The following is a 27,977-nucleotide window of genomic DNA, read 5'->3' as shown; positions in this document are numbered from 1 at the left end:
CTTCCCATCATCCACAAGTTGCATGAAGCCATCTCATAACTCCCCTTCAGGGATGTACTGGGCTGAATGTTCAACTGCCTTACAAAGGTCAAAGGAATATTTAGCAAACCCACATGAGACGTTACTGGCCTTCAGGGCCATGCTCCCGGAGGTGAAGATCATCTTTTCAACTGCACCACATTTTTTGCCCTCCCTTTCAGGAGGCAGATTTGAGGTGGATGAAGCTGCCCTAGTGGATATAGTGGCCGCATGAACCACTAGCCCCTCTGGGGAAGGATGAGAGGACCAGAAGGACAGATCCCCTCTTGCCGGCCTGTACTTGTTGGTCAAGTTGGAGTTGACCTGGGGGATAGAGCAGGGCTGTTGTCAAAAGGAGGCGACTGGGTCGGCTATAACCGGGTTATGGTATGATAGGATATTTATATTGCGCTTAATACCCAGATGTTTCTAAGCGCGGACCCGGGGATCGAACCTGTGTTTCTCCACGTCATCTTGCTTCTAAGGCGAGCACGTTGCCCCTGAGCTATCCTCCAGAGACGAGAGGGAGACACAGTGACATGTGTCTCTCTGTGGTGGGATCTTCGTCCAAAATATCAGTCATAGTGTGGAAGCAGTCAGCCACAGAGTGTCGACCACTCAGTCGACCAATGATCTGAATTTGCATTGGGCATGGGCATGGATGCATGATTGCGTCTGCTGCAACACAACATCCGGGGATGTATCAAGCCCACTGGCATCATGCAGGCCCTGTGCTAATGCCAGGAGGTCTGCTTGGGCATCAAAGATAGCTATACCACCAGACCCTGAATATATAGGGTCGACGTCACCCTAATCACCCCCGCCATCAGCGCTGAAGATCTGCCCCATGGAGCAGAACAAAAAACCGATATATATATATATATATATATATATGATACATTACTCACCATAATCGTATTTCTGATGCTTGTATTTGCTTAGATTCACATGCTGTGCATAGGCCGACATCTAGTGGAAGCTGCAGAGTATTACAGTTTGTTTTTCGAAACTCAAAAATGGATGTTGACCTAGGGCGTGCCAGTAATACTATCCCTAGTCTGAAGTCCACTGTACCCATGATCCCTCACGCACGTAGAACCCTCAGATTGTATTGTATTGTATCCAAGCAGATATAAAGATAAGACTACAAGCATCCATGCGCCTTCTCTCAGAGGGGAGGAAGGGCGGGCGCATGTGAATCTAAGCAGATACAAGCATCAGAAATACGATTACGGTGAGTAATGTATCCGTTCTGAGGCTTGTGGATTCTGCTTAGATCACATGCTGTGCATAGATTCGCGAGCAGTGTTAGAAAAAGGTGTTAGAAGAAGGAGATGGGATGTGAGAAGGGTCATGAGCAAATAAATGTCTTAGAACCGCTTGTCCCACTTGAGTATCTGTCTTGGAATGAGTGTCAATGCAGTAGTGCTGAGTAAAGGTGTGAATAGAGCTCCATGTAGCTGCTTTGCAAATGATATCAAGGGGTACATTTGCAATGAAAGCCAGAGTGGCCCCTGTGCCTCTTGTAATGTGGGCCTTTGGCGTAAAAGGCAGAGTTTTATCTGAAAGGGAGGAACACAGCTGGATACATTTGACTATCCATTTGGAGATGGCACCTTTAGAGACGCGATCTCCTTCTCTGCCTGTGGCTACGGAGACGAACAGTTGATCTGTCTTTCTTAGTGGTCTGGTCTTGTCTACGTAGTAGAGGACCGCTCTTCGTACATCTAGTGTGTGTAGTTTCACCTCAGCAGAGCTTTTGGGTTTTTGGCAGAAGGCCGGTAGCTCAATGGACTGGTTAACATGGAATTTTGAAATGAACTTAGGTGAGAACCTAGGGTGAGTTTGTAGAACCAGTTTATCCTTATGAAAAGTAAAGAAAGGATCCTGCAGTGACAGAGCCTGAATTTCACTGACCCTTCTTACGGATGTAATGGCTACTAAGAAGGCAGTTTTATAGGTTAGGTGTTTGAGACTAGCTTTATGCATGGGTTCAAAGGGGGGGCCCATGAGTTTAGCAAGCACCACGTTAAGGTCCCATTCCTGGTGGTGGGTTCGAAATTGGAGGGTGGAGTCTCTTCACCCCTTCCATAAAGGCTTTAAGCACTGGCACTTTCCACCACGACACACTGGTATGGGAAGTGGTGTAGGCTTACAGCGCCGCCAGGTGTACCTTGAGTGAATTAAATACCAACCCTGCGTCCAGCAGGTGGAGCATGTAGGTGACAATATTGGAAGGAGTGCAATCAACCGGGTTGATTTGTTTACTCTGGCACCAAATAACGAATCTCTTTGATTTATCAAAGTAACAGTGTCTTGTGTTTGGTTTCCTTGATTCTTTTAGGATATCCATGCATCTCTGTGGTAGATTGAGATGACCAAACTTTATGACTTCAGGAGCCATGCTGCCAAGTTCATCGAGCTGGGTTGAGGATGCACTGTTTGTCCTTATTGCTGGGATAGTAGGTTATGCCAGCACGGGAGTCTGATGGGTTCGCACACTGCCAGTTTTCACAGGTACGGAAACCATGGTTGTCTCGTCCATATGGGAGCAACTGGGATGAGCGTCATCGATTCTCTGTCCATCTTGTTGACCACCTTCCTCATCAGAGGGGTTGGTGGAAAAGCGTAGGCAAACATCCCGACCAGTTCATCCATAGAGCGTTCCCCATGGAGCCTGGCTGGGGGAACCTGGATGCGAATCCTGGGCATTGTCTGTTCCCGCTTGTGGCGAATAGGTCTATAGTGGGGAAACCCCACTGTGAAAAGTGGTCTCTTACAACTTCTTCGTGTAGAGACCATTCGTGTTCTTCCGGGAGGGGGTCTCTGCTCAAAGCGTCTGCTAGTGAATTGAGATGACAGGTAAATGTTCCGTCTGAGTGCCCATATCCACATTTTCTGGGCAAGCTTGGACAAATTTGGCGAAAGAGTGCCCCCTGTTTGTTTATGTATAACATTGGTGTCGTGCTGTCCGTTAGGATCTGCACTGACAGGTTCGATAGGTGGGGTTCGAACGCTCGAAGCGCTCTCAAGACTGCCAGAAGCTCTAGCAGGTTGATGTGATTCTTGGCCACTGTGTGAGACCAGAGGCCCTGCGCTGTGTGGTGAAGGAGGTGTGCCCGCCATCCTGTGAGGGACGCGTCTGTAGTGACTACAGCCTGTATTTCTGGATCGTAAAAGGGTTTCCCCCATGAGAGATTCTCCCTTGTCCACCAGCGAAGACTCTGTACCAGTGTTGGCAAAACAACCACTAGATCGTCCCACTGACCACTTGCCTGAGACCACTGTTTTGCCAACCATTCCTGGATGGGTCGCATGCACAGGCGCGCATGGAGAACCAGGTAAATACATGACGGCATCATGCCTAGCAAACACATCGCTTTGCAAACCCTTATCTGAAGACCGGACTGATATTGAGGAATTTGCAGTAATAGATTCCGAATTCTTTCCTGTGATGGAAAGGCCAACCCTACTTGAGTGTTTAGGACAGCTCCTAAGAACTGTTCGGAGGTGGTTGGCAACAGGCTTGATTTTTTCTCGTTGATTGAGAAGCCCAATTCGAAGAGGAGGTTGATCGTTCTTTGGATGTTGGATCTGCAAATTACTGGGGTCTCCCCCGTGATGAGCCAGTTTTCCAGGCAAGGGTACACTGGGATTGCCTCCCTGCGTAGGTGTGCCGCCACCACCGCCAGTACCTTGGTGAATACCCTTGGAGCCGAGGCTATACCGAAGGGCAGCACCTTGAACTGGTAGTGCTGACGGTCCACCTTGAAGCGCAAGAATCTTCTGTGCACTGGGAACATGGAAATATGCAAATAGGCATCTTTCATGTCCAATGTTGCCATGTAATCTCCTTTTTTTAGTTGGGGGATTACTTCTTGGAGGGTAGTCATGCGAAATATTTGAGGCTTGACATACTTGTTTGCAGGGCGTAAGTCTAATACTGGGCGCATTGTTAGATCTTTTTTTGGCACAAGGAAGTAAGTTGAATAAATACCCTTGTTTACCTGGTTGCCCGGGACGAGTTCTATCGCGTCCTTTGCGAGAAGATGAACGATTTCCTCAAGGAGGATCTTTAGGTGGTTCAGGGAGTGTATTTTTTGTCTTGGAGGGTGTTTGCGGGGACGCTCCAACAGTTCGATGCAGTATCTCGCAGACACTGTGGACAGCACCCACCTGTCCGAGGTGATCCCTTTCCCATGCTTGGGTGAAGGTGGAAATGCGCCCCCCTAATGGGGATGCATAGGAAGGGACCCTGAGTGGAGCGTCACTGTTTGCTGGGAGGCATACCGCCTCTACCTGGGCTGCCTCTCCCTCTATCACGGCCCCTCTTGTTACCTCTGGTGTAACTTTGGGTAGTTTGTTGGTTGCCACCCACGATGTACCCTGCCCCTGCGAGTAATTAGAACCCCTTTGGGAATTTTGGCCGCGTGAGCGACGAAAATTATTATTCCCTCTGTGGTTCGTGGGTGTGTTAGTTAATTGTCCGAGGGATCTTAGGGTATCGTATTCTTCTTTGGCAGTTTTGAGTGCCTCCTCTACCGCTTTCCCAAACAAGACATTCGGTTCCACCGGCATGTCGATAAGAGTAGCCTGGGTCTCAGGTTTGAACCCTGACTGTCTCAGCCAAGCATGTCTCTTGATGACAGTGCTCTCTGCAATGAGCCGGCCTGCATTGTCTGCTGCCTCAAAAGTCGCCTTCAGAATGCACCCGGACACCGATCTACCCTCTGACGCACTCTGGGCTAACTGGCCCTTTAGTGGTTCTGGTGTGGAGGCAATGAGGGCAGCTACTTGCTCCCATTGGTGACAATTATAACTTGCCAGCACAGTGGTGGTATTCGCTATTCTTGCCTGGTAAGCGTAAGTGGAGGCCACTTTCCTTCCTAGACCATATATCCTCTTGCTCTCCTTGTCTGGGTGAGCTTCCGATGATGCTAGGTGTCCCCGGTCTTTTCCTGGTGGTAGTAACTACCAATGAGTCGGGCTTAAGCTGACTCCTTATGTAAAGTGGGTCGGAAGGGGCGGCCCTGAATAATTTTTCAATTCTGGGGTTGACTGCTCGGGTGAGATTAGGGGTGAGGAGGGAGGGGTCAATTCTGCGTTGAATAGACTTCAGAATTGGCATGGCTTGGGCAATGGACTTCTTGTCCCCCATGATTTCCTCTGCAAAGTCCCTCTCTTCTTGAGCCCCTTCAGTGTCTATCTGAAAGTGCTGTGCAGCTTCATTCAGTAGTGGCTGATTATCCACAGGTGAGTCATTGACCGGTGGATCTTTGGGGATAGGCGAGTCTAGACTATAGGCCTCTACCTCATCTTCCTCCTCCTCATCCTGGTCCTCGTCGTCTCCATAATAATCGACCCCTGCTTGGTCGTCCAGTATTTGTATGTCTGGATCTTCAGCATACTGATGGTAAGGTTGAATAGAGAGTGGGTATGAAATCAGACCCTGAGCTGAAGTCTCATTCCGAGGTCTCTTACTAGGAGGCTGAGGGTCTTTAGATCCTGAAGGAGTAGAGGTGTCAGGGGTATTCTGATAGCTCAGAAAATAGTCAGGGTTTTTCTCATAGAAATTAGCCATAAAAGACATTCTTCTCATCAATGTCATCAGAGCTCCATTCCCTGGAACTGGGAATGAACACCTCTTGCTGAGGTTCCTCTTCTATTCCCATATCCTTTGGAGTGGGAGGGACAACTTTGGGCCTAGTGATGGGTCAGGGGTATTAGGTTCTTTCCTTATCCGAAGATTTAAGTTTGTCCTTCTGGACCTGGGGTACAGATGTTTTCTCCGATTACTTATTCTGCTGTTTCTCCCCTTTACCCTGAGTAGAGGCATGTTTCCCTGCGTGTTTGGCCTTCTCTGAATCTTTCAATGCCTGGCGCCGAGATTCGGGGGTGGTTTGGCTAGGTTCTGTAGCTTTAGAGGGTGTGCGTCGAGACTCGGAGGCAGACGTGGAAAGGACTGCTGGAGCAGACTTTAGGCGTGCTGCTTGGGGGTAGAGGTCGAATTCGTCTTCTGACGACCATACCTCCGTAACTTTGGGGAGCGAGGCACCTTTGGCAATCGTGGACGGTTTCCGTGTGTCGTGAGGCGATCTCAACTGGAATGCTCAGAGGATACCGATTCTGTGGACCGCTCTCTTTGTGCCTCTTTCTTCCGATCACTCGACACGCGTGTCAAGTCTCAGCTGTGTTTAGTGTGTTTAGGTGCAGTAGTGTGGGTAGCGCTCATGTCACCGGGTGTAGTCCCCATAACTGCCCTGCCGGACAATCCTGCGAGGCCGGGACTTGCGCGTGGGTGTCTATCGACGCCCCTGTGCCCTCGCCGTCCGAAACAGCGGTGTTGCTGCCATCACTGAAGGAACCCACCGCCTCCATGGCCTTGAGCTGCCTGGCGTAATGGGCCCAACGTTTAGTGGAGCGGTCCTTTAGTGTCTTAGCTTTAAAGAGCTTACACGCTCTACAATTAGCTTCGGGGTGATCCCCAGGCAGACAGAGATTACAGGTGTTATGCTCATCTACCCAAGGAATTTACGGTTGCATTTGGGGCAGAATTTAAATGGAGTACTCTCCATATGTTACTTTATGGCAGCGGGCGAGTATATGTAGGAAATAAACGAGTGAGTATGTCCACCCCCCACTCTCCCTACTTGCAGGGCCGAGGCCAGAGGCCTTCCGAGGCCAAAAGTCTGTCGTGCAGTCACAACGGCTGTTCGTTCTTCGGACCGGCGTCGATCTTCGGAATCTCAACGTGGGATTTAAAGAACGGGGTATTTTAGATGAGTGGAACTCCGCAACTATGCTTCCGACAAGTATGGTGGAAAAAAACAATCTGAGGGTCCTACACGCGTGAGGGATCATGGGTACAGTGGACGTCACACTAGGGATAGTATTACTGCCATGCCCTAGGTCGACGCCCATTTCGAGTTTCGAAAAACAAACTAATACTCCGCAGCTTCCACTAGATGTCGGCCTATGCACATCATGTGATCTAAGCAGATTCCACAAGCCTCAGAAATTATATATATATATATATATATATATATATATATATATATATATATATATAAATAAAATCGGACCAGGAAAGTGGGATGAATGATCAATCGCTGATGGTCGGCGTTGAAGGAGTGGCTGTCTGCCTTGGGCGTCTAGGGGGATCGGGACCTGGGGCTCACGAGAAGGTCCCAGCATCAAAGGCTTAATCACCTTCCGCGCCAAGCCTGAAGGCTCTCCTGACGCTGATGACGCAAGTATCGGTTCTACATTCGGGTTGGGGTCACCAAGCACCACTGAAGCCACCGGGGCCTGTTTTGGGGACACGCCCGCACAGACAGCTGCCTTCTCAAAGATTGCAAGCATCTGCGACTTCAAGTCCTCCCACTCCTTTCAAGTAGTCGGCCCCGCCGACGACTTACCCCGTTCTGGTGAAAAGCTCTTCGGAGTCACATTGGTGACGCCTCTTCTTCTTGTGAGTGGAGGACGAAGAAGTGTGGCTCCGCGAGTGAGATTGCTTCTTTGTCTTGCGCTAATGTCTACTTTCCTTCTCAGGGGTATTAGGCCTCTTAGTGTCATCCTCTGAAGACCGAATGGTTGAACGCGGTAGAGATTTGGATGGCTGCCCATGCTCAAAGAGATTTCGGATTTATTTTTCCACACGATTCACACCTCTCAGTGTCGTGACCTGTGCCGAGGCACCACACACAGATGTCATGTGGGTCAGTCACTGACCTCTTGAAGCTGCAGTCAGGGCAGTGATTGAACCCTGAAATTCGAGGAGTGGACATTGTCGCAGGATGAAAAATACACAAGATTGGCAAAGAAATTGTTGCTTGGAGTTCGAAGAAATCTGCTATGTTCCTCAAGAGCAGCGTGCTGAGCGCGCGGAAAAAAGGAACTGAGGTACTGGGGAATAGTGACGCATTATATGTACGACAACAGACAGTTGAGCACAGAGCATGACGGATAGCCAATTGACGGCCGAGTTGAGCTCCACTACGTACCCTGTCGACAAAATATTCAGAGCAGCAGAGCTGGATGAGGATATCTATCTGATGAGGAATCTGCGGGAGAAAGGCAATCCATTGAAATGTCAATTAATTTGTACTTTGGTCCTAAACTGCAAGTGTAGTGAATAATGGATGTCACGGTTAAACTCCAATATCCTCTTATAAAAAGATGCAAGATTAATGTTTCTACTTAAAGACAGAGATAGTAATAAGTCCCAGGCTTCATTATCTTTTGGTGAAAATTTAAAATATGACGTCATTTTAAAAATGTATTTCCATAAAAAGTTGTCAAAAAGGTGTTCATGACTCCTATAATGGCAGAGGAAAACATCATCAATCAGCACAGAAAAACAAGAGTTAGAAAACCCTGAACCCCACAAATATACCAAAATCTTTTTTTTTAAAAAACAGAGGAACAATGTCTCATTTTGAGAGCTCATACACGCCTACACTTACTTGATAAAAGAACAAACAACTTACCTCTCACTAATGCTCCTCTGACAGATTCCTTATCTACTATGAAAAACGTATCCAGGAAGATTTCTTCTACCAGGGGGGTGCAGCGCGACTCTGCCAAACACCTCTACACAGCCGCACCGGATATGATGTTGGGCTGGTATATGTATGTATGTATGTATGTATTTAGTTTTTATATAGCGCCGATAGCCCACAGGCATCAGGGCGCTTGTACATAAAACACTGCTCCTGCAAGACCAAAGACAGACAACACGTATGGGACGAACAAACGGTACAGCTAGCTAATAAGCGACACGAACTCTAACTAGGACCTGCGCCCACGGCCCCTCTTATATATATAGATATATAGAGGGGCCGTGCCCCATGACCTCAGTTCAATTTTTTTCCCCAGCACTCTGACGCTGATGGACCATGGAACCGATGGTGTACTAGCCACATGCCCAGAGGGGCAGATAGTCAGGTCAATGAGAAATTCATGGGAGGAACGCCCATCAGAAAGAACATTACCGAAAGGTAAGTAATTTGTTCTTCCTTCCACGGATTCCTCATCTATAATACACTCCCAAAGCAGTACGAAAATCTGGAGGAGGGAGGAGTCCAAGGAAACCACTTAGACCAGAAAACTCTGGAGGACCGCACTACCAAAGCGGGCATCCTCATTTGTAAGGGAATACAAGCAGTAATGATTAGCAAACATGTGCAGAAACACCCATGTTGCTGCCTGGAAGATATCCAGGAGAAGGACTCTCCTCTGCAGGGAAGAGGTGTCAACCAATCCTCAGGTAGAGTCATAGCATTCCGAGATGCAGAGAATGATCCACCTTGACAGGGTCTGTTTCGCACCAGTGTAACCAACCAAAAGCTTGTCACCTTTCCTAGTCTCTCTCGTCTGAGAGACATAGCTGAGTGCCCGCACCAGGTCCAGCCAATGGAATTGCGTGCAGAGATAGCAAAAACTCCAACACTGACGGAAGTTGGGCATGACACAGGATTTGCAACTCTCTGCACTCACCAATCCTCGAACTTCCTCCATCTACCTGCATAGATGCACCTCATGAGGGCCTCCTCGCAGCCAGCAGCACCTCCAAAACAGCATCTGCAAGATCCCAGCCATCATACCTCAGCCTCTCAAGAGCCATGCATGGATACTGAGAGATTTTGGAGTTGGGTGAGGAACATGCCTTCTGACTGGGACAACACAACAGCTCTGCACTCTGGGGAAGATGGCAAGGTGGCCAGATGGTTAACTCCAGAAAGTTACCAGAAAACACCATGCTCTGCTCGCCAAATCCAGGGTAATCAGAATTAGGGTAGCCTGAAACTTCCTCAACCTAGTGTCTACCAACGGGATGGCTGGAATTGGAGGGAATGCTTAGTAAAGGTCGACTCAGCAAGAATGCTTCCTCCACAGCACTACTCAGGAGAAATTCCTTTGAGCTGAAAAGTTTGCACTTATCCACTGAGGGGGTTCCCCCAAAGGTCGAAGATCTTCTCTGGGACATGAGAGCAAATCTCCTATTTGTGGCAGACCGAACCCTGCCTACTCAGGGTATCCATCAACCTGTTCTCTGTCCTCACCAGGTGAGACACTCAAACATAGGCGTAATTCTGCAACGCCCACTACCAGAGCCGCATGGCCCCCCCTTTGCATGGGGGCAGTGACTTCACCCCCACCCCCTCTTGATGAAGTTGTGCATGGCTACTGTGTTGTCCCATCAGGATCAGGACATTCTTTTCTTGAAGGCACAAAAGCCATCAGTGCTAGTCTGATGTCTTGCAGCGCCAACAGGTTGATGTTCTATTGCTCTCTAGCATGGACCAAACCCAGATCTGCGTAATGAGCACCCCATCCTTTCACAGAGGAGTTCAAGCCAAGGTGCCCAGAATGGTTATCACATGACAGGTCAGTGGTCACTGTCCTTGAAACGTGCAGGACATCCGACATGTGTGAGAAACCTGAAGGCACCCTCACAACCACTCCCCAGAGATAATTCTGCTCAGGTGGCCAGAGAAGGGCCTTTGCTTTTGGATCCAGACCCTGGAGGTGGACAAGCGAGGGAGGATCACCTGGGTGGAGTGTCCTTGGGGATTGGGGAGAGGGTGCCGAACAGCGAGACATGGTATCCCCCTTCTCTAACATGGACTTACCCTCCCTTCCCTCAGCCTTCATGGGCTACTTACATTCATGCCCTATTTTTCCCCAATAAGTACTCACCAAGAACACTAAGAAGAGTAAGAAGCAACTAGGAGTAATGCACACTTCCTATTACTAACACCACTCTAGTACTGGGACGAAGAAGAGGGGCATGAAGACATCCAATACTGAAGGTAAGGCATGTCCCATTGATTGGGTTAATTATGGTCAGGCAAGTCAAGCCAACAACTCAGACCTGAGGCCCCTTAATAGGCTTCAGGTGTATAAAGGAAGGAGGCCCAACCATGCAGGAGGAGGAGAACCACTGTGGTGGAACGAGAACAGGTGGTCTGAATGCCGGCAACGATCCTGGAGGAGCTGCAGGACCTGGAGCGAGCGAGTCGCATGGTGGTTGCAGCACTGAGAGCCGTCAAAACAGAAGGCAGGTAGCTGGAGCTGCCAAGCAGCTGAGAAGCAGAAGGGACTCGGTCCGTGTGTGCAGAGAAGTGCCCGCTGAGTAAGCAGAGCACAGGTGGTCTGCTTCCCGGCTACAGAGAAGGTGAGCAGGAGTAACAGAAACTGCCGAGGTGGAGACACAAAGAGCCGGTGAGTGTCAGAGAAAACGGATGGACCGGGGTGTTCACAGGGGACCACACAGGCAAGTAACGGTTCATGAACCTAAATGAATATGATCTATAGTTAATACCAAACTGAAAGGAAATTGCGGTTTGAAAGAAACCGTGTTATATTGAATACTGAACTGAATGGAAAGTGCTATTCGAATGAAATCACATCATACTGAATATCGAACATACATTTGAAGTTAAACGAACATATAGAACGTCAGACTATATGTAAGCAACACTAAGCAGAATGAAAGCATATAGAAAATTGAACAATCACTTCAGTACGTTAACAACCAACGTGAGAAAGAACCATAAGTCTGTGGCAAGGCAAAAGACTGATGCAGAAGAGTGATATACTAACCAAAGAGAAGACAAGTGTGAGAAATTAGAAGCCTGAAGCAGAAGAGCCTGTGAAGGGGCCAAACAGGGAAAAGGGGAACTTGTGGTTCTGCAACCTGTAATGGGTGGCCCTTGTGGTCTGACAACTGTGCATAGACCAGGGAACCCAAAATGGTGATAAACAAGAGACTTTGTGAATGAACAACGGAGAACTGTGAGGCTGGTCAAGTGGACCTATTGCTTTCTTATAATGAACATTGAGCAAGATTGGAACTGTATAGGTGCCACAGTGAAATCTTGGGGAAGGGAACCCGGACAGTCAAAAGAACTGAGAAACACTGTCTTGTGAAAGGGAACCACAAGACCTCCTTTTTCTGCGAACTGTGCTATATTGAACTTGGGGGAGGGGGAGTGGGGAAGGGAACCTCAAGACCTCCTTTTTGTGTGAACGGTAATGTATTGAACTTGGGGAAGGGAACTTCAAGACCTGGTAGGACATTGTTGAGACAAGCAGATATTGAAACTGTATTGAACTTGGGATAGGGAGTCCAAGAAGAACTTAGGTTGAAAACAGCTGAGACTTTATTTTGAACAGTATTTTGTTGGCTAAAAAAAAACACACCATGTTTATTTCTAGATGTGAGGGCAAGCACAGGTTTTCACACAGACAGACTTTTGATTTGGATTTACGGACACAGATTTCCCTTAGTTTTCTTTAGGCAAGAGAAACCTCTACCTTAGTTATAGCGCAAGTTAGGCCTTACACCATCCTGATATTGCAATAAAACCTTCTTTGACATCCGAGTTCTGTTGTCTGTGTCATTTCTCTTGATATCATGCCTGTCTCACACATGTCGCAGGAAAACTGCAACCACTGACCAAAGAGAAGCCACTCAGGGAACACATCCTCAACATGGCCTCTGGCACTGTAAAAAGGGAGGAGGCCACAAGACCCAGTAGGCGGAGAAAGGCTGAAGCTGGTAGAATGCTGTTAATTTTCTCTTTGGGGAAAAGTCTTCCCTACTCGCATGTGCAAGACTGTTTCGATGAACAGAAGCCTCTTGGATGGTGTTGTGTAGAACTTCACTAAGTTCAGAGAGAAGCACAAATCATGAAGCAGCAGGCAGGTTTAGTCAAGATGCCTTGATACCTGCTCCAGTGAATAGCCCGGATAAGCCAGTCGTACAAATAAGGGAAAACAACATCCTCCCCTTCTGGGGTGGGCCACCACTAATGCCATCAACTTGGTGAACACCGTGGGTGTGGAGATCAACCCAAAGGGAAGAACTTGGAACTGAAGATGGGGGATCCTAATGACAAAACTCAGAAATGTCCTATGATTCTGAGGAATCGTATCATGAAAGTCGGTATCCTGGTGGTCTAAAAACACCACCCTGAACTTGTACTTCCTCTGGAACTTGTTCAAGCACCTTAAATCCAGGATGGGATGGGCATAGACCCCTTCTTGGGTACCAAGAAATACCTGGAATACCTTTCCCTTTCCTTCTCTGAAAGCGGGACTTCCTCCACAGCTCCCTTCTCCAGAAGAATGGTCAATTTCTCCCTGAGCTCCTGGTTTGAACAAGGGAGAGTGGGTAGTACGTTCAGAGTCTTCAATAGGAACTGAGGTATAGTCTGCTTTGTTTCCTACAGGTCCCACTACCACAAAGTACCTGGGATGCCACAGGAGAACAAGATTCACAGCAAATCTGGGACCCCTCGATGATTCTTGAGGCTGGAAGATGCTCTTCCTTGTCACAATATCTTGGGTGCCTTTGCAGGCGAAGTGGTGAAGTTTCTCGGCTTTACTCAACGTGACCCTAGAAGGATGGACCCACCTTGGAAGAAGGAGTCACTGGATGTCACTGTCAAGAATGAGAGGAACGAAGCAATGTCGGAAAGGCAGCAGTTTAGATTATCACAGTGGTCTCTGTTGGTGTGTCGCTAGTCCAGCTCTGGATGTCCCATGAAGGCAAAACTTTCTGTGTGCCTCTACAAGGTCTAGCTGAAGAAGATATGACCCTTGGTCACTGTGGATGACTTTCGGTGGCGGCAGGTGAAATGGCAGAAGTAGGTTTTGGAATCTCACAGTTTACCGCCGTTCAGATCCTCAGTGCAGCAGAAGCAACACTAACTTCAGAATGGCTTCTGGCGACCTGGACATGACGCTGGACTGGACTGCTGACCCTTACCAAGTCTGGACCATCGGGATGTCTTCTTCGGATTCTGGTGGTGGCAAACCAGCTAGTGGACACTCCACTGCAAGCAGAGACCTTGGATCTTCTCCGGTGGGAAAAAGTGGCCCTATGTCATGAAAGGTATGCCCCTTGAAGATTTCTTCAATCAAGTTGAACTCTGGCAGCTCTGGGCGTCAGGCAGCACAATGGCAGGGTACCCCCTATTCCGGGCTGTAGACAGCAGCATGGCTTCCAGCGGCCACAAACACTCCTCCGGACCCTGGGTGACACAGTTGGACTACTTCCAATCAAGATGTCCAGGCACTCCTATTCTGGACTCACAAAGACCCCTTTTCCGGATGGAAGGCAAGCAGGAATGGATTCCTGGGTATTTCTGATGTTGAGCAGGTAGTTGCATGATGGTCCCTCTTAGCTCGGGAAGAGGTCGCCTATCCAGGTCCTCTCTTGGATCAGTCCTCAGAGCAGCACCGCAGCTTTCGGATTTGATGAAGAGTTGCAGCAGCAGCCTTCTTCCTCCAGCTGGGCTCCAGAGAACAGCTTCTTTTTTCGTTTTTTATCAACTCTTTTTATTTGCATTTTTAGAAAAAGGTAACCACAGTTTCAAGCAACAAAATATTGCACAATGTTGTTTCCCCGTAGCCTCGCTCCTCCCTCCCCTGAGCGTCTGTTTAGTCCCCAGTGGTCCTTGATGCCGTCATGATAATAGCACCCATTCTTCACTCCACTTAATCCTCCCACTTCCTCCATATTTTAGTGTATTTTCCCTGCATCCCTCTGCTGCAGCATGCTATCTTTTCCATGCTATGGCGGTTCTCCATTCCCACCTCCAATGTTGCCACTGTTCGCATGGCTCCAGAGAAAACATAGAAATAGCGTAGTGTGTAAGTATCACCAACTTGTTATTACTGTACATTCACACGCACATACAGCTTATCCCTGCTGGAAGAACACCCTGTCCCACAGGCTGTTCGAGACATGCAGGTCAGGTACCAGCTCAGGGGTTTACTCTTTTGATCCGTGCATCTATCCCTAACCAAGAAGGCCGCCTCACTTCAGCAGAGAAGCTGAAGAGCCGTCCACCTATGCAAAACAAAGAAGACCGCCTCATTTAAATAGAGGCTCTGTTTTGGCGTCCCCGCAGTGTTGGGGCTCCGCTGCTGGCCCTTTCTACAATATCAAACATATAAATGGGAAGCGCACATGAGGGAATGTACCCCCAATGTGTCTCTATCTCACTCCCTAGGTTGTGGCTTGCTTAACGTAGCTGTGCTGCTAACAACCGCTTGCAGGGACTAAATCTCTGTCTCTATGGTGTTGTGTGCTGTCGCGCTCTATTTAAATGAGGCGGCCATCTTGGTTTTGGACAGATACATGGCTCAAAAGAGTAAACCCCTGAGCTGGTACGTGAGCTGCATGTCTCAAACAGCCTGTTAGGGATAGGGACAGGGTGTTCTTCCAGCAGGGATAGTCTGTATGTGCGTGTGGATGTACAGTAAAAACAAGTTGGTGATACTTACACGCTACGTTATTTCTATGCTTTCTCCAGAGACAGTTACAGAGTGTTACAAAGTTGCATTTTAACGGTAGGAATGCAAGGTAGACCAAAACGTCATTAGTCATACCCTAAGTGTTACGGCATGTCTCCAGAGCCACATCTGGCCGCCATCTCTTTTGACCACCATTGCCGCAATCACTATTCACGCACTTTCGCACCTACTCCCTTCAAAGTCTCTGCTGATGTTTAAGAGTGCTGTTTTGGGGTCTTTAGGGACTGCTCTCCGCAGCACTCTTGCCATTTTGTCAAGGACCACCTCCCACAGAACTGAGACCCGCCGACAGTCCCATAACATATGGTAAAATGTTTCTTCCAGCTCTCCACACTTAAGACATGTGGCAGTCTCAGCCCTACCCATCCTATATAGTCGATCCCTTGATTAGTACACTCTGTGGAAGATTTTATAATGGATCAACTGCATCCCAGAAAACACGTTTACTTCCCTTGCCGCCACCATGGCCTCCACTCATTCTTCACTCTTGAGGGTGCCCAAGTCCCCTTCCCATTTTTCTTTCAGGTTTGTCAAAGGGCGTGGTGAGAAATTGTTAATGGCCTGGTATAGTATAGTTATCCCCTTTTTGGCTAATGCCCCTGTGAACAAGTTGACCTCTAGGGGGCTGTGATCAGGGAGGTCAAGGTCCTCCCCCCAAACCGTGCTGTTACCGCGTATGTACATGTAGGCCGCTCCCTGGCCCAGGCTGTGCCTGTCCCTCAACCCCTGGAAGGGTACCATAGCGTTCCATTCAATCACGTCCCCTACTCTTGCTATCCCCGCCCTGACTCACCTTGGTTGACCACCCATCTTCTTGATCTCTCCCAGTGCCGGATTGTCCCATAAGGGTTAAAGTCTGGTCATCATCCCTTCCCATACCACCGTCTTGGTAACTGCTTCGTGGATGTGCACTAGCCCCTACTGCCAGGGGTAGTCGCCACCATCCCGAGCTCCCATACAACACCTGCACTGGACCTGCCCTATGCATCGAATTCAGTTCCAGCCTCGTATGCGGGAGTTGCTCACCCCCAAATAGCCACTTGTTCACAATAGTATTGCCTAATGTCGGGTAGCCCGACCCTTCCCTCCCATACCAACCTGGTCAGAGTGCGCAATGCAGGGGCTCCCATTCCCCCATATCACCCCCATGATTAGCGCATTACTAACATAAAATTGTTTGTGAGCCTCACCACGGTGTTGTGCAGCACGTATAATAGACAGGGGAGTGCTAGCATCTGTAATAAATTCACTTTCCGCAGTAGGGTCACAGGGGCTGTAGCCAGTGTCTGGCATCTTCTCGTAGTCTATCGACTACTGGGTCGAGATTGCGTTCTAAGAAAGTCCTCAAATCCACCATTGCGTATATTCCTAGGTATTTAAAGCCATCCACTCCCTCGGTCAGGGGGCAGCCCCTCAGTATGACCTCCGGCCCTCCATTAACTGGCATGGTGACTGATTTATCCCAGTTAATCTTTAGCCCACAATACCATTGGAACCCTCCCAGTACCTCCATAGTTATCGGGCACAATCTCCAGGGATCCCCCAAATATACTAGCAAGTTGTCCGCGTATAAGGAGATGTTATCCTCCTCCGACCCGGCCAAACAAACCCTCTGATTGATCAGACCTAATGACCTGTGCCAGAGGCTCTATTGCTATGAGGAACAACAGGGGGGGCAGTGGGCACCCCTGTCAGGTACCTCTCTGCAGAGGGAACAGGCGGGATCTGCGACCATTAACCCGAACCAGGGCCGTTGGCTGCGTGTAGAGCAGTTTCACCCAGCTCATGCAATGAGGTCCTATCCCCATTTTGCCCAGTACAGGCCAAAGAAAAGCCCATCCGACCGACTCGAAGGCCTTTGCCGGGTCTAGTGCCATGACCACATGGGGTCCCTCCAAAGAATCAGAGCACCATGGCATTATGGAGTCTTCTTGAATTCATTTGTGTGGCCCTGCCCAGCACGAAACAACATTGGTCCGAATGTATTAACCTGCTCACGAGCGGGAGCAATCTATTAGCTAAGACCTTGGCTAGGATTTTTGCCTCCACATTCAATAGCGAGATTGGTCGATATGAGGGGCACACATTCAGAGATTTCCCTTTCTATTGAATAATTACAATATTGGCCAGTCTAAGATCCTCCGGTAGTTGACCCTGTTCCCGGCATGTGGTCTCCCACTTTGTCCCAGACGCTTCTCCAGATTTCCACCAGGAACCCGTTCGGGCCCGGGGATTTCCCTGCTTGCAGCCCCTGGACGACTACAAGGAGCTACTCCCTGGTTATGTCTGCGTCCAACCACCACCGCTCCTGTTTTCCCAGGACTGGCAGTGCTATGTTGGCCAAGTACCCATCTATCTCAAGGGTTGAGGGGCCCGGGATTTCCACGTAAAGATTCTGGAAGTAGTCTGCAAAAGCTTGGGCAATGGCCCATCTCCTCTGTGTGTTTTCACCATGCTTTACTTTACTTTTACATTTATACCGCGCATCCAAGTACCCGTGGGCTTAAGGCCGCACATGTAACAAATTAGACACACCAACAATACAAATGTGGGAAGACAATTGCTCAAGAGTGTACGGAGATTGGGATCTTGTCCTAACACGGAGTTCAGCAGTACAAAAGCGTTTTCCATTTTCTCTTAAAGATGACAGTGGCTTTGGTCTCTCTTAGATCTAATGGGAGCTTATTGCATGCGATTGGGGCTGCTATGCTAGAAGCTCCCTTGAGGGCTTTGCTGGTTGTTTTACAGCAGCGTGTTTTTAGTTGGAAGGTGTTATTTGATCTGAGCGACCTCTGGTTCTGTTTCTGCAATATACATTCCATCAAGTATGCTGGCATACATCCCAAGACACATTTATGAGTATTCAAGAGCATTCTAAATTGAATTCTTGCTTTTACTTGCAGCCAGTGCAGCTTACGCCTAGCCTCTGATACATGGTCTCTTAATTTGAGGTTCTTAATCACCCTGACTGCACCATTTTGGATGACCTGCAGGTGGTTGATTTCGGCTTGGGCAGTGCCAATAAGGAGGCTGCAGCAATAGTCAATTGTTGAGCTTATTATAGCTATCGCTATCGTTTCTGCATTGTTTTACTTAATAAATGGGCGGAGATGTGCGATTAGTTTTATGTAATATATTGATGCGGATACCAGGCTACTCACTTGTGACTTCATGTTTAGATTCTGATCCAAAGTTATGCCTAAGGTTTTTACTTTTTTCTGCACTTCTAGCTTGCATTTGGCTATAGTAAAACTGTTAAACATAGGGTCTAATTTAGCCAGCCTCTATTCAGTACCTACCAGCATGAGTTTGGTTTTGTCGTTGTTGAGCGCAAGACTGTTTTGTACCTCCAGGTGTGGATGAGGTCATATACTTTATTGATGTCGCTTTCATCCGTGCTAGGAGAACCGGTTAATGGATGACACATTGTGTGTCATCAGCATAGTTTGCAAAGGTGATGCCATTCTGGACTAGGAGCTCAAAGAAAGTAACCGTGAAGATGTTATATAGGGATGGAGAAAAGCATGCCCCTTGAGGCACACCATATGCTAACAGTGCTGGGTTGGCCTCCGCTTCACCACTTGCTACTCTTCCTTGTCTTTCGCTCAGGAAGGACGCGATCCACTGGACAGCTGATCCGAGAATAAGGCGATCTCTTTTAATCTGGTGGACAAGATGGAATGATCCACCAGATCAAAGGTGGCAGAGAGATCCAGGATCATGAGCAGCGATACTGGTCCAGTGTCCATTCTTTCAAGTAGCTTAGACTTCAAGTCCAGGAGGGCCGTCTCGTCCCGTGATGTTGTCTGAACCCTGATTGGAACTTGTTCAGGATGGGAAGGCTGTTAAAATGTTGTGCAATTTGATTATACGTCACCTTATCGAAGATCTTAAGAAGGAAGGGAGTGTTAGTAATTGGCCTATAATTGGTCTGCGTAGCTGGACAGAGAGCCTCATTACGACTGTGCCGGTCCGGCAACAGCAGTGCTGGTAAGCCTACCGGCACTGTTGTTACTGGACCGGCACAGTACGACTCTGTGAGCGGGTGCCGTCCCGCCCGCCAGGTCTGACCCTGGCGGGCGGAACAGCACCCGCCCGCAGTGTATCACGGAAGCACCAGCACCGTTATTAACGATGCCGGTGCTTCCGTGGTCCCCATTCCCATTGAGTCCTATGGGACTAAAATGGGAATGGGGATTAACAATTTACCGGCACCTGACTTCCCGAACGCCAGGGTTCTAAGACCCTGGTGTTACCGGCAAGCCAGACGCCGGTAAATATTGTAAGTACGGCGACAACCCGCCAGTAGCACTGGCAGGGCTGCCGCCGGACTTGTAATGAGGCACAGAGACTTGGCTTCTTTAGAAAAGGTGTGATCCATGCTTTCTTAAGTTCATGAGGACGTTGCTTTCAGCAAAAGATGTGTTCACAAATTTGGTGAGCACCAGTATTAACGTATCTGAAACCTCTTTGATAATCATAGAAGAACAAAGGTCTCCCTTACAGCTGGTGGCTTTAAGTTTCTTGATGACCTTCGCCAACTCATTCTACGTGATCGGCAAAAAGCAGACTGGCTCCAGTGTACAGGCCTTTGGTGTAATCTGGGTATGGTCTGTCCATGAATGTTTATTATGGGTGAGTTTTTTGGCATTAATGCCTCTTTTGATTAATGCCAGTTTCCTTGACATTGTATCCTTAATGGAGGTGCAGGTCTCATTTTTCAGCAGTGGTACCTTACTTGGACCCCTGGGAACTTCTTGTTCTTTCAGAATTTTAAATAGTTCCTTACTGTCTGAGGCCGAATTTGCAATTCTGTTACTAAGCATATCTTTTTTGACTCGTAGGATTGCCGTTTTGTAGATCCTGACAGATTTATTTATAGAGTTCTAGGTTTGAGATGTCCCGGCTCTTGCTCCACATATAAAAATGTTTTATTTTTTCTGCTTTGAGTTCTTGGAGACCATTTATTCTGCTTGTGTCCTACTTGGCAGAATATTTTCTTTAATGGGGTTAACGTCTCTGAGAGATCCTCAAAGCAATTAAGAAAGGAACTCGTCATCCCCGGCAGTTTCTCAGATTGAAGGATTTCTGCAATGAGGGGAGTAACCCATGGTTTAAGGGATTCAGCTGTTAGCTTCTTGCTAACTTCGGAACCTTGCTGAAACAATTATTTTTTGTGACGCATTTGTTCTCAATATGAAAATAGATGCACGATTGGTCTAACCAGGGGCAACGCCAACTTCTGGATCTGATAAATTCACATCGTGGGCCGCAAACCCAGTCCAGTGTATGCCCTTTTTCATGGGTAGGGGTTCTGACTAGTTGACGGAATCTGAGTGTGTGTAACGCTGCTTCTAAAGCTCCAGCTGTGGCGTCCGCATTACTACCCAGCCAGAGATAAGTCTCCCAAAATTTAAAGTGTTGGGTTTGAGCAATGGTAGTAACCGGTTGCCAAACTGGTCAGGTAAGTCAAGTGCTACTCCAGGAGGTATGTAGATCAGCAGCAGGTTGAGAGTGATTTCGGGATTGATACCAATGTTTACCACCATGAGCCCGAGACTGGTATATCCTCAACTTTGGTCTCCCAAATCGTCAGGTCTGATTTAAAAATCATGGCAACTCCACCTCCTCTTCCCTTCTTTTTATCCAATCTCAAGATTGTTGCCAGTGGGTATAACGAACTTTAAGGAGGGGCCAGCTGCCTCGTGGCTCCATGTTTCTGTGAGTGTGCAGAAATCCATGTATCCCTCCCCAATGTGTGTGGCTACCTCTAAGGCATGTTTGATGAGCGACCTAGTGTTTAGCAGCATTATCTTTAGGGTGCTAGATATGGGCTTAACACCTCCCACAATTTTATTTCCTGTGGTGGCCAGACTGGGCGCTTCCTCTGGGGCTGGGTTCATGCTCCTCTTATTGGTATGCTGGGCTGATCGCTGTGTGTATATCTGGTTAGGCACTCCAATAGGGTGTGGCTTCCCCAGTAACTCCCGCGGCCCTCCTTTCTGGACTGCCAACTCTCCCTCCCCATGGGCCTTTAAAACAAACTCATTTAGAGGAAAAGGGATGAGAGCCACGGGTAAAGATGGGGGCTAGGGGAGACGTCATTGGGGTCGGCATTGGCCACAACAGATCCTTCTAAGTGTGTGTTGGTGCGTCTCGTGTCCACTTTTCTAGTTCTATCTTGTAGCGCAAATAAGAGGCTAATGGAATCCAATCTTGTTCTGGTGGCATTTATGGCTTCTAGGACCTCTGTGATACCCATAATACTGGTAAGGGTCCTAACAAGCGTGAGATAAAATACTGTGCTTCCTACACTGCCCTTCACGGGCCGCCACAGATGGCTTGGTGTTCCGGGGTGGTGCTCTCGCACCTGATTTGCAAAAACATACGGCAACAACCAAGGGTTCTGGGAAGTGTAGTCTGCTGTTCTGTGATTCAATCGGAGCATGTCTACTTTAAGACCCACAGTCGCAAGGTGCAATGTGGGATGCAGGCTGAGCTATCTAAAATCAGATTTAAAAGTTGAATCAGATGGCAAAAGAATCAATAATTAACGGCGCAATGCCAAAATAAAGCTAACAGTTCAAATAAATCACTACAAGTGGATGATACAAATAGCTAGAAATGCTCAATTCTACAAAGCTAAGAATGGCTACAGAGTAATCTGAGCTGCGATACTGTCTCTATTTATGTAACCTACAGACCGCTTGGTGTTCTCGTGCTGGCGTTCTCGCGCCTGATTTGCAAAAAATATGGCGTGAGAACTACCAAAGGTTCTGGGAGGCATAGTCTGCTGCTCTCCAATTCAATCAGAGCATGTCTGCTTTAAGACCGACAGTTGCAATGTGCAATGTGGAATGCAGGCTGAGCAACTATCTCAAATCAGATTTAAAAGTTGAATCAGATGGCAAAAGAATCAATAATAAAATAATTAACGGTGCAATGCTAAAATAAAGCTAACAATAAAGCTAACAGTTAGAGTTAAAATAAATCACTACAAATGGATGATACAAATCGCTAGAAATGCTCAATTCTACAAAGCTAAGAATGGCTACAGAGTGGTTCAATCGGGCCATCAACTCATTCGCAATGGCCCAACCCATCTCACCCCTTCCTTATTCTTTTACAGCCATGGAAGCATACATCCCTCTTTGCCCCCCAGGTCCTACACTCTGGCCTATTTGATCAAATGAGCTTGACGGACTTCGTCTGTCACCATCTCCCTGTATTCCCTCTCGACCTTGGCCAGCACTGTCTTGGTTTCAGCCAAGGGTGCCTGGGCATCCAGTGCCTCTGCCTCTACCACCTCCCTCTCGTCTTCCCGCAGTCTGACGCAGCTCTCCTGCTTGTGTGCTCCTATTGCACCTTCAACTGCTCTCCTTATCAGCACTTTGTACACTTCACATAGTGTGTCCCCCCTTTCCAACGTCCCGGGTGAAGTATTCCTCTGTTCCCCCCCTGGATGGCGTCCCTGATCGCCTCATTCCCAAGGTGGTAAGCATTCAACCTCTATTCCCTCTCCCCAGCGTGCCTTTAACACCCTACCCAGTGCTGTACAGGGCACCAACATCTGGTCTAGCCGTGACCGGGAATCGTGGGCCTAGGAGTGGTAGGAGAAGCATAACTGGCCAGGGTGGAGGTCCCTCCAAGCATCTTGTAACCCGGTTGTCTCCAGAAAGGATGCTAATTTGGTGCTCCCCTCACCCCCGGGACACATTGTTCCCTTGGACCATCGGTCAATGCCATTGTCCAAAAAATTGTCGAAATCACCCTACATGAGTGTGAGTTTCGCCACGTGGGTCGCTAACAGCGATTGTAGTTCCGTTAGGAGGTCTGCCTGCAGCGGTGCGCAAGTGCTGATAATGAGAACTGTCTCCCCCAGAGGACCCCTGTAATTCCCACATACTGCCCCCCTCCGTCCCTAACCACCTTGTTGACCTGCAGGGGCAACAATTTGTGTACCAGGATTGCTGCTCCCCAGGACCCCCTTTGATGTCCTGCATGTTCCACCACATTATACTGCCCTCTACCAAGGTACTTGCATACCGTCCCCAACTTGTGGGTCTCTTGAAGTAGGATTATGTCCGCTTTCTTTTCCCTAATGTGGCACATTAATACACTTCCCTTAATTTTATCAAGTATGCCGTTGACTTTTCCACGTCAGGCATCTTAGCCGTCTATACTCTACCCCCGATCGTACGACTCCCGGGATTACCATTGTGCTTCCTTCTGACCACGGTCATTCCACATTGTGCTACAAATGTGAACCCCCCGCCCCCAGAACCCCTACCCATCTTCCCCCACTTTCCTGTGAAACTCCCCCACCCCATACTTCTCCCCAATCAGAAGCATCTGTAGGCCCTCTAAGGAATAACTGAACCACTCCTCAAACGTAGGAGATGGTATCTAAAGCAGGGGGCTGCACGCTTAGGTCACTCTGCCCCTACTCCCACGCTAATGCCGCAGTCGGTCCCATTATCGTACAACATTGGACCCGTTGATCAATCCAACCATAGAGTACATGCAGGTAATTCATGCTGGTCATCCGCCAAGGCACTTCCTGTCTTCCCCGGTCAACGTTCATCCATGGGGCCTGTACTTCCTGGGGTCTGGACACCGGGTTGCCCCGCATGTGTTTTGCCCATTGTCTCTTTTTTGTCATTGGTCATCCAGTTGATGGGGAATCGTTTCTGCCCAGTCCCAACCCGCAGACGCAGAAGAGCATACCCTGCTGACCACAGACGCGCAAGGTGGCCGACAGATCATAGCATATTTGATGCCCCTCTCTCTGAGCTTTCTCCTCACTGCATCAACGGATTGCCTCGCTTTCTGAACAGCTTTAGTGAAATCTGGATATACCACCACCACCGCTCTGTTGTAGTTCAGCGGTCCTTTCTTTCGCACCCCTTGGAGGATATGATATGATATGATATGATGTGGCATTTATAACGCACCTATACACAAGTGTTTCAAAGCGCGATGAGGCAAGGGAGGGGGAACAGAGGGAAGACAGACAACGGATGGTGTCCCTGTCATGGTAGTTCAGTAGTTTTGCAATCACTTGTCTGGGTGGGGCACCCAGGGGGTTGCTCCCTCCTCGGGACCCTGTGGGCACGCTCAATGTAAAGGAATCGCTATAGACCCTGCGGCCCCATCCATTCCTGGATCCACTGGTCCAAGAACAATTCCACAGAGTGGCTCAGTTGCGGAAGGCCATTTAGTCGTATGTTACTCCGGCAGGATCGTCCCTCGCCATCTTAAATTTGGTTTTCCAGGATCATCTCGGGGTACCCACTATAACGCTTCGCTGTCCCCTCAGCAATGAGGTTCCCACCATTTGATGTAGAAACAAGGGATGAAAGATGGCTTTTGTGCGCTCCCGCTCCTATTTTCGGTGCAGGGGACCCCTCTACCTGGGGCCCCTTTTGCACTGTTAGACCCGCCTTCAGTCGGGCTATCTCACCCCCTGATCCCCAGCACCCGGGCGTCCCCTGAGCATTACACCAGCTGCCAAACGATGTTTGGGCACAACACACACTGCCAGTGCACTGCTACTACTTGTCAATGGTCTGCAGGATCTTATATTTTAGCTTATTTGCCCCTAAGTGCTGCTCCCTCATAAAGGCCTCCCTGGTGTGTTAAGTGGGCCCCCTTCCACCAGGGGGGCGGATAGCATCTTATAGCGACTGGGGCTGGCTTCCTCACTGCAGCCCTGGAGCACCAGCTGTGGGGCAGAGTGTTTCTCAGTGCTCTGCATGCTCTCTCGCTCTCCGTTGGGGGCTCCCAGCTCCATTCAGCCATTCTGGGTGGTGCACCTCCTCCGCTGGGTGGGCAGACGGACCACCACCTCCTGCAGCTCCTCTGCTCCAGCTCTCCTGCTCTCAGCACCAGGAGAGCTGCGCTCAGAGCAGGGGAGGGGGGTTAGGAAGTTCTCCCTGTCTCTGCCTCAACCGCCCAAGCTGTGATCAGCCACCATTGTGGACGCATGCAGGCCGTCAGCTTCACTCTAAGTTTTGCCTCTTCTCAGCTGCGCAGTTGTTCCAAACTGCTACTAGCTGTGCCCCTCGTCTTCCCACAGCGTTATTTCCAAAATAGGGGTCTGGGATCCGTTAGTTCTGCAATTATTCAGCCCTTTAGTGTGGTTTCAGGGCAGAGCGACGTGGAGAAGACCTACTCCATGCTCTGTGCCACAGCGCCTCCGTAACAGCTTCGACTTACTTCAGCTTCCTGCTTTAGCTTCGACATCAGTTTCTGAACTTCACTTTCAAGATTTGGCTTCTGAAACCAGGTAGGAGAGTACACCAGGTATCCTACCAAGATTCAGACTAATAGCCAAGTTGTTTTGCATACCAGTTGTATTGTTGACCAAAATAAACTCTAGGAACTGATATTTTTTAAAGTATGAAGCAAAGTGAAGAGACATCTAGGGGAAGGGAGCCATCCTCTGGAACTGTGAACTTTAGCCTTCTGGACCTTTTGTATTGGAGTTATGCATTTCTTTTTTGAACATCTGTACACTACTCAAGGCCAAAGACATTTCCCTTTTTCACCTTAGAGTTGATTTTTAGAATGTGAGGGCCACAAAAGTACTTTGGAAACAGGACATTTTGCTTTAGACATCTTGACATCCGACGTCAGACCCTTAGTTTTCTTTTAGGTAGGGAAATACTTCTTAGAGTAGGGACAGAGAGGCATTTATTTTCAAACCCCTTTTTGTTTCAATAAAGGTTTATGGAAAAAATCATGAGTTCCCTATATTCGCGTCTCATTCCTGGCTCCTTACAGTACGCATAACAGGTTCCTCCCTAGTCATACAAAGCCATTCACACAATTTATTTGACAAAGCGGTATAAATAAATTTCTCTAGAAATGTAGCTAAATTCATATTGAGGAGCTTTTCCTCTAGGCCTGCATTATAATGAGCTACACACGCTCTATTCCAGGCAAGCCTATTTCCTCAATTACTGACTAGATGCCATCAGGCTAAACACCAGTGCCCCCCGTCCCCACGGCATATAGAGCTCAATCCATCAATCATCTAAGGGTAGATGATCACTATCTGAACATTTAACCACCTACATCAAGACCAAATTCTAAAAAATGGGATCTGAGACAAAAGAATAATCGAAGACACTTGTCTTGGAATTACACACTCACGTACATTTGGCAGGAGAATCCCCCGGCATATTAACATTAACGCTGGTAAATCCCAATAAATGCATAATTTCCATCCAAAGGTTACCCCATTTGATTGCTCTTACCCCAGTATTCTGCTTTACATAGGGGCCTGTACCCACATCAACGCAGTTGCAATTAAAATCCCCCCCAGTAACTATATAGCCAGCTTACCTTCTAAGATACCATTTTTCCAATATCACTTTTATAGTCTAACGCAATTCCAGCAAGGATAAACTCAAAATGTTCCAATATACATTAATCAGTAACAGCGCTTTCATATCAGGGTACATTTTGGTATCCCAAGTTACTTCTGTTACTTGCACAAATGCATTAGGGGAGAGATCTTTGCAGCTAAACCAATCCCAGAGCGAATGCCTGTTAAAAGAACAGAAGATGGATATCCTTTAAGGCCCTTAATGGTCAGCTTTCAGCATAAAACAAATCCATCAAGAAAGGGCACTTCAGGTATCCATATTTGCTGTACGATAAAAATATTAGAGGTTTCCAAGTTATGGTTGGTAGATTTTAAGAAAAGTGAGCTGCCTCTTGTATTCCAAGAGGTGATCTTAATATCTAAATAGTTTGGTTGATTTAATTGCTACATATAGGGGTAGACTGGGAACCAAAAGAGGCCCTGAAGATAATTTTCAAAGTGCCCCCATATAACAGAGTTTCAGCAAGCGCAGCCCTTTTCCTATGAGAAAATTATGAAATAGTATAGGTTACCAGACAAAAAAGGCCCAGAGAGCAGAGGCCTACCGGGAAATCTCCAGAGTTACCTGTAGGCCAGTCCACCCCTGGCTACATAGCCTGGTTAGAAGAGGGTTGTAGTGATCTCACCAGCCAATCCCAAGAATAGCCAACTTCTCTCAACTCTGACAGAGGAATTCGCCTCAGAGTGTGTGTCCTTGAAATAGGTCATACACGGTAGACCCCTGGGTTTCCAGACTTCCGCCACTGATCTTGGACACAGATCATTTAAGTCATGAATTTCTGAGAGCTGCTATCTGAAGGACAGCATCTGATCTGCCACGGCCAGAAGTCGAGATATAATAGGGGTGGACTGGGAACCAAGATAAAATTGTCTTGAGTGGATAGCTCAGGGACAATGTGCTCGCCTTGGAAGCAAGACGACAAGGAGCAACACAGGTTCGATCCCCGGGTCCACGCTTAGAAACCTCTGGGTATTAAGTGAATTATAAATAACCTATCAAAATAAACCAAGAGTTTAGGTGCAGGATGACCTGATCAAGTTTGTTGTCATTCACAAATTCAACTTGTGAGATATCATTCAACAGAGCCGAGGTAAATCTTCAAAGTTCTTAAACAGCTGCAAAACGTTGCACCTATAAATGACCTCCTCATTTTCAATGGACAGTTTTTTTAACTGGAGACAAGCCAATCAGGGTAAGCGAGGAGCATTCGAATGAGGCTGAAGGGTTGGTTTAACT

At 48.1% G+C, this 27,977-nt stretch overlaps 1 protein-coding gene across 1 annotated transcript in view; it reads right to left on the bottom strand.

Annotated features, from left to right (window-relative positions):
• Positions 1-27,977, bottom strand: part of USP34 (ubiquitin specific peptidase 34) — a 3,618,222-nt gene that overhangs the window by 438,457 nt on the left and 3,151,788 nt on the right. The window lies entirely within an intron of this gene.

This window comes from Ambystoma mexicanum, chromosome 4q, assembly GCF_040938575.1.
Source record: "Ambystoma mexicanum isolate Mex_15411 chromosome 4q, UKY_AmexF1_1, whole genome shotgun sequence".
Taxonomy (NCBI): Eukaryota; Metazoa; Chordata; class Amphibia; order Caudata; family Ambystomatidae; genus Ambystoma; species Ambystoma mexicanum.
The sequence above is the reverse complement of the archived record's forward strand: the minus strand, read 5'-3'. Positions and strand labels throughout refer to the sequence as shown.